The sequence below is a fragment of the Corvus moneduloides genome, chromosome 1 (assembly GCF_009650955.1).
Source record: "Corvus moneduloides isolate bCorMon1 chromosome 1, bCorMon1.pri, whole genome shotgun sequence".
NCBI lineage: Eukaryota > Metazoa > Chordata > Aves > Passeriformes > Corvidae > Corvus > Corvus moneduloides.
The window spans coordinates 163,928,268-163,937,461 of NC_045476.1; the positions used below are offsets into that span (position 1 = coordinate 163,928,268).

Below are 9,194 nucleotides of genomic sequence, written 5' to 3' on the forward strand. Positions count from 1 at the left end.
CATCCCAGCAATGACAGGCACTCGGGTAAGGGAGCAGCTGGGGATTATCAGACACACAACAGAACACATCAAAACATTTGGGGAAGGTAAATTACATCTCAAGCTATCTAACACTATGTCTAAACTTGTATAAATCAGGTATTTCAGAAATTAGGAGGTTCTCAGGAGAGTCTAGAAAGCGAATAGTGTCACAAGAGATCACAAATCAATTGGTTTTGTTTGTGAAAAGCTGTATTAAGTTTTAGCTCTTGATCCACTTTGCACAAAGGAAAATCTGAAGATCTGCAGGTTCCAACAAGAAAATCTGTCATGTACAGGGTTACAGGAAACAAGGTGCTACCCAGTGAGCCAGCACTGCACCTGCAGCCTCATCGACCTCCCCCATCTCCAAACAGATGCACAGCAGCATTTTTATCTCCAAAATTAGAAGAACTTGGAGCATGGTGAACATCTCCATGCTGGGACCTGGGATGCTGCAAAGCATTTGTTAATAATTCAGCTACAATCTAATTGCAACTACCTCCAGTGAGCTGCAACCACTGCTCCCTCTGATCCTGAACACTTCCCATCCCTGGAGTGTCCACGGCCAGGCTGGATGGAGCTCTGAGCAACCTGGTCTGGTGAAAGGTGTCTCTGCCCATGGCAAGGGGTTGGAATGAGATGATCCTGAAGGTGCCTTCCAAACCAAACCATTCTACGATTCAATGAATCTAAAATTGAAGTGACTATTCCACAACTTGTAGACCCAGTGAGACATCATCCAAATCTTCCCCAAACAGCCCATGAGGATTTTTCTCCCCTAAGTCACCCCAAAATTGGGCTACACAAACTGGACAGGCATCACCATTGCATGAGGACTGTGATCACAGTCATGAGATGTCACAGGTTGGTAAATCATGGAATCACAGAATGGTTTGGGTTGGAAGGGACCTTAAAAATAATCTCATTCGAAACCCCTGCCATGGGCAGGAACACCTTCCACTAGACCAGGTTGCTCAGGTCCTTCAGCTTAAAGCCATTCCCTCTTGTCCTATCACAAATAAATAAGGGAACTTCAAAGTGGGGGAAGAAAGATGAAAAACAGCATTCCTGGCTGTGTATGGGATTTTGTACAAAGCAGCCATTAATAGCAAGTTTGGGAGTTCCCTCATACCATATTTGAGTCTCTGGCATCTCAGACAGCCAAGAAATGGGTTAATCCAAAAATTTGGGTTGTAACACCTCCAAATCTGCCTGGTTTTTCACATGTAGAAAAATAAAGGAGGCACCTCCCTCCTCCACGCAGAAGCATCACAAGAAGATTCATTATAAATGGAAAAAAAAAGGCAACAGGTTTCAGCAATGAGTGTGATCAAAGTCTCTTGTGGAAGAAGAAAATGTTTTATTTTACAGAAATAAGAACTATGGCAACAGCTCTGGAATAAAATCCTACAGCACGGCTGTCTCCTGCACTCCTTTACTCCATGCACCAGATGATGGAGGGGTCCTACAAGGGGAAAAAAAATACATGGCCAAGTTATTCAAGACTAGAATGACAATAAATGTATGCAGAGAGGAGAAGGAGGACAAATAAAGTCCTCTATAACCTCAAAAAATCATATTTTTGCAATGCCTGGCTTTGCAGCAGGGGGGACAGGAGAGCAAGAACAAAACAAATGCCACACGGTGAAGAGCATCAAACATTTTGCACTTATTTTCTGCTTTTATTTAGGGAAGAGATGACAGAGAGAGTGAAGAAATCACCACCTAACCCAACATGAGTATTTACTTCCAAAAAAAAAAAGGAATTTTACAAAAAACAAAAAATACTAAGTATAGGTATTGCAGCCGAGTTTGACTTCATTAAAGGAGAAGCTGGAAAATATTGTCCAGATTATTCTTGCAGTATCCCAGCAGATGAACTGCCAAGACACCTAAACTGCCCTTGGGAGAGCTTTTCCCAACAGCTCTGCACCCCGTCAAAAAAACCAAAACATCCAAAAACACCTGCTGATGCACCATTTCTTCTTATTTTTTATACCAATCTTCAGGACATATTTAAAAAGCAACTGATCACCAGTGCAATCTCTATTTTTCTAATGGACACGCAAAATGGACATAAAAAAATAAGATAATCCATCCTGCCCCTTTTTTATTTTAGTTAAATGCTATTTTTTTCCATCATCAGAAACACTGCGGAGATGTGCCCATGCACTGCAACAAAGAGATGGCACCTGCCTACTGAATTTCCTGACTAGTGACACTTTGAAGAAAAAGAGTTTTAAATAGAAACCTCCCTGTAAGTGTTAAATCAGATTAATTTAACTCTTGCGTTATTTTAATCTTAGACACCACCATTTGCAAGGCAAGCAGGAAAAAAAATAGGGAGTAGGAGTCTTATCTTGACCATATTCTTTGGGAAATACAGTGTATTATTAAAAACCACAAAGAACCTTTCTGACAGCAAAATACACACTTCTGGCTCTTTGGCAGTAGAAAAAGAGCACAAATATTTCATGAAGCTTTCTGGGCACTCAACATCAAATGATGGGCAGAGCTTCCCTCCAGCTTTGCAGTGCCCAATGACACTGCCAAAAACACCAACGCAAGTTTGGGGCCACATTTTGGATTTGCACATTGCAAAAAGTGTTCTGCAAAACACAATGCACTTTGAAAGGTTGGTGATGCTGCTGAGGAAGAAGTTTTGCAGCATTTTCCCCGCAAGCATCATCATGGAGCCACACCCTGCTACTTCAGCTGTGACTTAGGCTCATGCTTAAATAGCTGTATTAAATTCAGACTGAGTAGATCATGTCATAGGAAGGACACACATTCTAATGGTCAGGAATCATGGAATGGCTTGGGCTGGAAGAGACCTTAAAGATCATCCAGTGTCATCCATGGGCAGGGACACCTTCCACTGTCCCAGGTTGCTCCATGGCCTGTCCAAACTGGGCTTGAACACTTCCAGGGATAGGACAGCCACAGCTTTTCTGGGCAACCTGTGCCAGGGCCTCCCCAGCCTCACAGCAAGGAAATTCTTTCCAATATTGAATCTAAACCTGCTCTCTGTCAGTGGGAAGCCATTCCCCCTGTTGTATTCACTCCAGGCCCTTGTCCAAAGTCCCTCTCCAGCTCTCTTGGAGCCCCTTTAGGCACTGGAAGAGGCTTTATGCTCTCTCTGGAGGCTGAACATACCAGCTCTCCCAGCCCCCAGCCTGGCTGCAGAGCAGAGGGGCTCCATCCCTCTAATCACCTTGGTGGCCTCCTCTGGACTCGCTCCAAGAGCTCCATGTCCTTCCTATGCTGGGACCCCAAACCTGGATGCAGTTCTACACGTGGGTCTCAGCAGAGTGGAGCAGAGGGGCAGAATCCCCCCTCAGCTGCTGCCCACCCTGCTTTGGATGCAGCCCAGGACACGTTTGGATTTCTGGGCTCCAAGTGCACATGGGTCATGTCCAGCCTCTCATCCACCAGCACCCCCAGGCCTGTCTGCCCAGGACTGCCTTCAATCTGTTCATCCCCCAGCCTGGACACCAGACGTTGAACACATGACCAACCATGCCCTGGGTGGAAAAACCCAGTCACCCATCATCCATCCATCCATCCTCACTGGGATCAAACCTGGACACACTCATCCTTTCCAGTGAAAGCAGCCTTTGCCCTGACAATGACGACTCCACCCCTACATAAAACAGTCAGAGGCTCCTCCTGCCCCCCGCAAACCCTCAGGTGTCACAGATTTCCAGTCCCCTGAAGCACCAGCAACCCTGGGAAGGTCCATAAAAACCCAAGTGAGAGCCACCCAGCTCACCCGACTGCACAAAGTAGGTGAACTGCAGGAAGGAGGATAATAAAGATGGGAAAAGTAAATTAAAAATTTTCAACAGTTCATTCCACTTTCATCGAGCAGAATGTGTTTATGGTACAAGGAGGGAATCAAAAGTATTATTTTTATCTTGATATTATTTACCCTTTCACACTTTCTATTTAAATATTCCTGAAATCCCAGAAGAACCAACAATTCAAAATACCATTTCATATATGTATTTATAAGGAAAGAGAAGCACAGACTCATTCATTCTCAGCTTCCGTCTTTTTTTTTCTTTTCAATTAGATTTTAAGTGCTTTAATCTCAATGTGCAAATTTATTAAGACACAGAATACTTATTTCTCCTCCACTCCCAGTAAAGATTCTCCAGACCCAGAGCAAGCATCTTGCTTGCTGGGAAGCCTGGTCACACCAGAGGGTTGCACGATGAGGAGTAAACGATAAGAGGTTTAAAATATTTAAAATAAATAAATAAAGAGAGTTGTGAGAAAATGAATGAGGTTGCTTGCACAAGACAGGATGGGAATAGAATATTGCAATATTGAAATCTCTGTTCTATCAGTCTCTTTAGCCAATCTCAAATAAATAACTTAGAGAATCACAAAACACTTTGGGTTGGAAGGGATCTTAAAGATCATCCAGTTCCAACCCCTTGCCATGGGCAGGGACACCTCCCACTAGCCCAGGTTGCTCCAAGCCCCATCCAACCTGGCCTTGAACATTTTCAGGGATGAGGCAGCCACAGCTTCTCTGGGCAACCTGTGCCAGGGCCTCCTCACCCTCACAGTAAAGTCTTGCTTTAGACACAATAGCAGGGGGAAACAGGGATGGAATCTGAATCAGAAGCCTGGACCAAGCAGGACATGTGGCTGCACTGATCAGCCTCTCCCATGTCCATCAAAGCTGCATCAGTGGTCGGGCTAATTTTTAATTGCATTAATAAACAAAAGCAAACCAGCAAGGTGGGAGGCCTTGGAGAATGCAAGAACGGTGATTTGTTGCTTGGATGACCACTGGAAAGTGGGAATCAGCACATTTAACACTCCAGAAAAAGTCCAGAGACCAACCTGAGGATGAGATGAGATGAGAGGCAAAAGGATGTTGCAGCTGGTGAAGATGGTGGAGCAGGAAGGTAACAAGGGGTCAGACAGCAATGCCCTGACACATCAGGAATTTTAAAACCTGAATTTGCACCAACATAATGAAGAGGGATTTTCCAGAAGAGCACAGGACAAGGGGATAGGACAAGGGGGAAATGGCATTAAGCTAAATGAGGGTAGATTTAGATTGGATTTTAGGAAGAAATTCTTTACTGAGTGGTGAGGCCCTGGCACAGGTTGCCCAGAGAAGCTGGGCCCAGCACTGGAAGTGTCCAAGGCCAGCTTGAACAGGGCTTGGAGCAACCTGGGATAGTGGAAGGCGTCCATGGCAGGGGCGTGGGACTGGATGATCTTGAAGGTCTGTTCCAACCCAAACCATTCAATGATTCTATGATTAACACTCCAGAAAACATCCAGAGTCCATCTGGAGATAAGATGGAAAAGGGCATCACAGCTGGAGAAGACAGTGGAGCAGGAGAGCATCAAGGGGTCAGACAGCAGCTGGCCTGAGTCAGTGGTGATTTAAAGACCAGAAACACCTGCAGGGACACCTGGACCACAGCAGAGCCCAGCAGGGCAGGATGGGGCCCTGTATGTTGACAGCCCCACTGCAAAGGCAAAAACCAGCCTGGAAAAAGGGATAAATGCTTGAAAAAGTATAAACCTTATTGCTAAACAAAAAAAGGAGAGGGTGGGGGAAAGCCCTCATATTTTAATCAATCCTTCCCACTCCACAGCACACAGCTAGTAAAAATTTAGGATTCAGTCTGCTGAATCTTAAATCCTTTGTGCAGAATGAAGCACAAAGCAAAACTTGAGGCCGCCACCCCACGCAAGGGTTTGCAAACAAACATTTCCTTGTTCCTGCAGCTCTCCCAGAGACAAGGATGCACCTCAAGCTCCAAAATGTCACAGAAAACTTCAAATGCAAGCAAGCAGAGGGTTCTGCAGGGCATATTCAGTGTGCTGGTGGCAGAATGAAACGTGCTTTTAGCTTTCCAAACCCTCTGCTTTTTGATATGCACACAAAGACACCGAGCAGTTCCATGGGAACACGAGGTTTCCCCAGCAAAGTCCACTCCGGCACCAGATGCCGGAGGTTAATTGTACCCCACAGCTCAGGGGAGCTTTTGTTAAAAGCTTCAAACCACAAACACTTTTCAAAGTACAAAAGCAACCAAAAAAAAAGTTTCTGCAGTCAGCCGAGGACCACTGCAGAAAGAGGCGCTTTGTACATTTAAAAGAGGTTTTATTTCCTCTCCTTGTACTTCCAAATGCATCCCATTGCCTCAAGCTCCCTGAATGAGCCTGGAAGGTGTAAAAAATAATAAATAAACAACATCATGGCCTCTGTGAGTTAAAACTGAGCCAAAACCTGGCAGGTAACAACCCAGGAGCAATTCCCAATATTGTCATTGTGCTGGAAATTGATAAATCAGGGTTTCTTCATGAGCAGCTGTGGGACAGTGGCAAACTGGGTGCAGGGACATCCCATCCTCACCCAGTCACCGGTGACATGGGACACAGGTGTGGTTCACAGCTCGTGCGTCCCTCCCTGCTCCCAGCCCTGGGCAAGGCCAGCCCTGTCACTCACTACACACATGCCATGCTGTGCAACAGCAGCCACAGTCCCCAAGTTCCACCCACAGTCCCTGTGCCAGCCCTGTCCCTATGTCACACACCCCCCCCAGCCCAGCTCTGTCCCCATATTACACACTGCCCCCTGTGCCACGGCAGTCCTGTCCCCACGTCACATCCCCCTGTGCTAGCCCTGTCCCCATGTCACACACATCCCCCCGGTGACAGTCCAGCCCTGCCTCCTGGTCACACACACACACCCCTGTACCAGGCCAGCCCTGTCCCTGTGTCACACACACACCCCTGTGCCAGGCCAGCCCTGTCCCTGTGTCACACACACACACCCCTGTGCCAGGCCAGCCCTGTCCCTGTGTCACACACACACCCCTGTGCCAGGCTAGCCCTGTCCCTGTGTCACACACACACACACAACCCTGTGTCACACACACCCCTGTACCAGGCCAGCCCTGTCCCTGTGTCACACACACACACACAACCCTGTGTCACACACACCCCTGTACCAGGCCAGCCCTGTCCCTGTGTCACACACACACCCCTGTACCAGGCCAGCCCTGTCCCTGTGTCACACACACCCCTGTGCCAGGCCAGCCCTGTCCCTGTGTCACACACACACACCCCTGTGTCACACACACACACAACCCTGTGTCACACACACACACACACACATACCCCCGGTGACAGTCCAGCCCTGTCCCTGTGTCACACACACACCCCTGTGCCAGGCCAGCCCTGTCCCTGTGTCACACACACAACCCTGTGTCACACACACACCCCTGTACCAGGCCAGCCCTGTCCCTGTGTCACACACACCCCTGTGCCAGGCCAGCCCTGTCCCTGTGTCACACACACACACCCCTGTGTCACACACACACACAACCCTGTGTCACACACACACACACACACATACCCCCGGTGACAGTCCAGCCCTGTCCCTGTGTCACACACACACCCCTGTGCCAGGCCAGCCCTGTCCCTGTGTCACACACACAACCCTGTGTCACACACACACACACATACCCCCGGTGCCAGGCCAGCCCTGTCCCTGTGTCACACACACACACCCCTGTACCAGGCCAGCCCTGTCCCTGTGTCACACACACACACCCCTGTGTGACACACACACACACATACCCCCGGTGACAGTCCAGCCCTGTCCCTGTGTCACACACACACACCCCTGTGCCAGGCCAACCCTGTCCCTGTGTCACACACACACCCCTGTGCCAGGCCAGCCCTGTCCCTGTGTCACACACACACCCCTGTGCCAGGCCAGCCCTGTCCCTGTGTCACACACACACACCCCTGTGCCAGGCCAACCCTGTCCCTGTGTCACACACACACCCCTGTGCCAGGCCAGCCCTGTCCCTGTGTCACACACACACACACAACCCTGTGTCACACACACACCCCTGTACCAGGCCAGCTCTGTCCCCAAATCTCACACACACACACCTGTCCCCGTGTCACACACACACCCAGGCCAGCCTGTCCCCATGTCACACACGCGCAGAGTGCCAGGTCAGCCCTATCCTCGTGTTACACACTCGCCCCACCCAAGTTGTGCCAGGTCAACCCTGTCCTTATGTCGCACACCCATACACAGTGCCAGGCCATCCCTGTCCCCATGTCACACACACACACACAGCTGTCCCCGTGTCACACACACCCAGTGCCGGCCCTGTCCCCGCGTTCCCAGGCCGTGTCACCGCCGGCTCCCCAGGGCAGCACCGCCGCGCGCCCCTCACCTGCCGCCGCGCGCCCGTCACCGCCGGCACCCAAACATCACGTGACGACCGCAGCCCCGCCCACCACGACCACGTGCTCCTCCCTCCTCCCCCATCGTTGTAGTCCTCATCCCGCAGGTGTCGCCGGCCGCGCGCCCATCTTTGGACTACAACTCCCAGAGTACACCGCGAGGCGGCGTCCCAGCCCCTTTACCCGGCTACCAATCGGCGGAGGGGACGGCCCGAGGGAGCCCCGCCCACTCCCCTCAGCACCTCCCTGCTCAGGGCGCGGCCCGGGGCCGCCCCTCAGGAGCCGCTGCCCGCCTTCCGCCGCTGCCGGGGATGTTCCCGGTCCCGCACTCTCGTCATCCTCACTGCCCTCCTCACTTTCCCCCTCCTCGGGGGGAACCCCAGGAACGGCTGAGGGAGCTGCAGGTGTTTGTTCTGTAGAAAGGAATCTCAGGGGGCACCGCGTCACTGTACAACTCCCTGACAGGAGGGTGTAGCCCGGCGGGGGTTGGTCTCTTTTCCCGAATAGCAAGAGATAGCGTAAAAGGAAGCGACCTCAAGTTGCACCAGAGGAGATTCAAGTTGGATATCAGGAAAAATTCTTCACTGAAAGGATGGTCAAGCGTTGTAAAGGGCAAGCAGTGGGTTCACCATCCCTGGAAATGCCCATTAAAGTGTAGATGTGGCATTTGGGGACAGTGTTTTGTGGTGAATTTGGCAGTGCTGGGTGAGTGGTTGGACTCAGTGATCTTACAGGTCTTTTCCATCCTTAATGATTCCACGATTCTCTGACAGGTCAGTTCCCTCCTTCGTAGCCACACAGTGCCCGGGGCACTGCTCGCAGAAATGAAATGAATAAACTCCAACTCGCTGCTACTAAAGCCACTAATTCTCTCCAAAACACCACAAATTGCAGCCGGAGACTGGAGGTTCACCCAGCCAAAGTGCTTT

At 50.0% G+C, this 9,194-nt stretch overlaps 1 protein-coding gene across 1 annotated transcript in view; it reads right to left on the minus strand.

The window, feature by feature from the left end:
• TSNARE1 (t-SNARE domain containing 1) overlaps positions 1-8,339 on the minus strand; it is a 468,220-nt gene extending 459,881 nt beyond the window's left edge. The window contains exon 1 of the mRNA XM_032134539.1: positions 8,256-8,339. The gene's annotated coding sequence lies outside the window, so the exon portion shown is untranslated. The remainder of the gene's footprint in view (positions 1-8,255) is intronic.
• Positions 8,340-9,194: the final 855 nt, after the last annotated feature.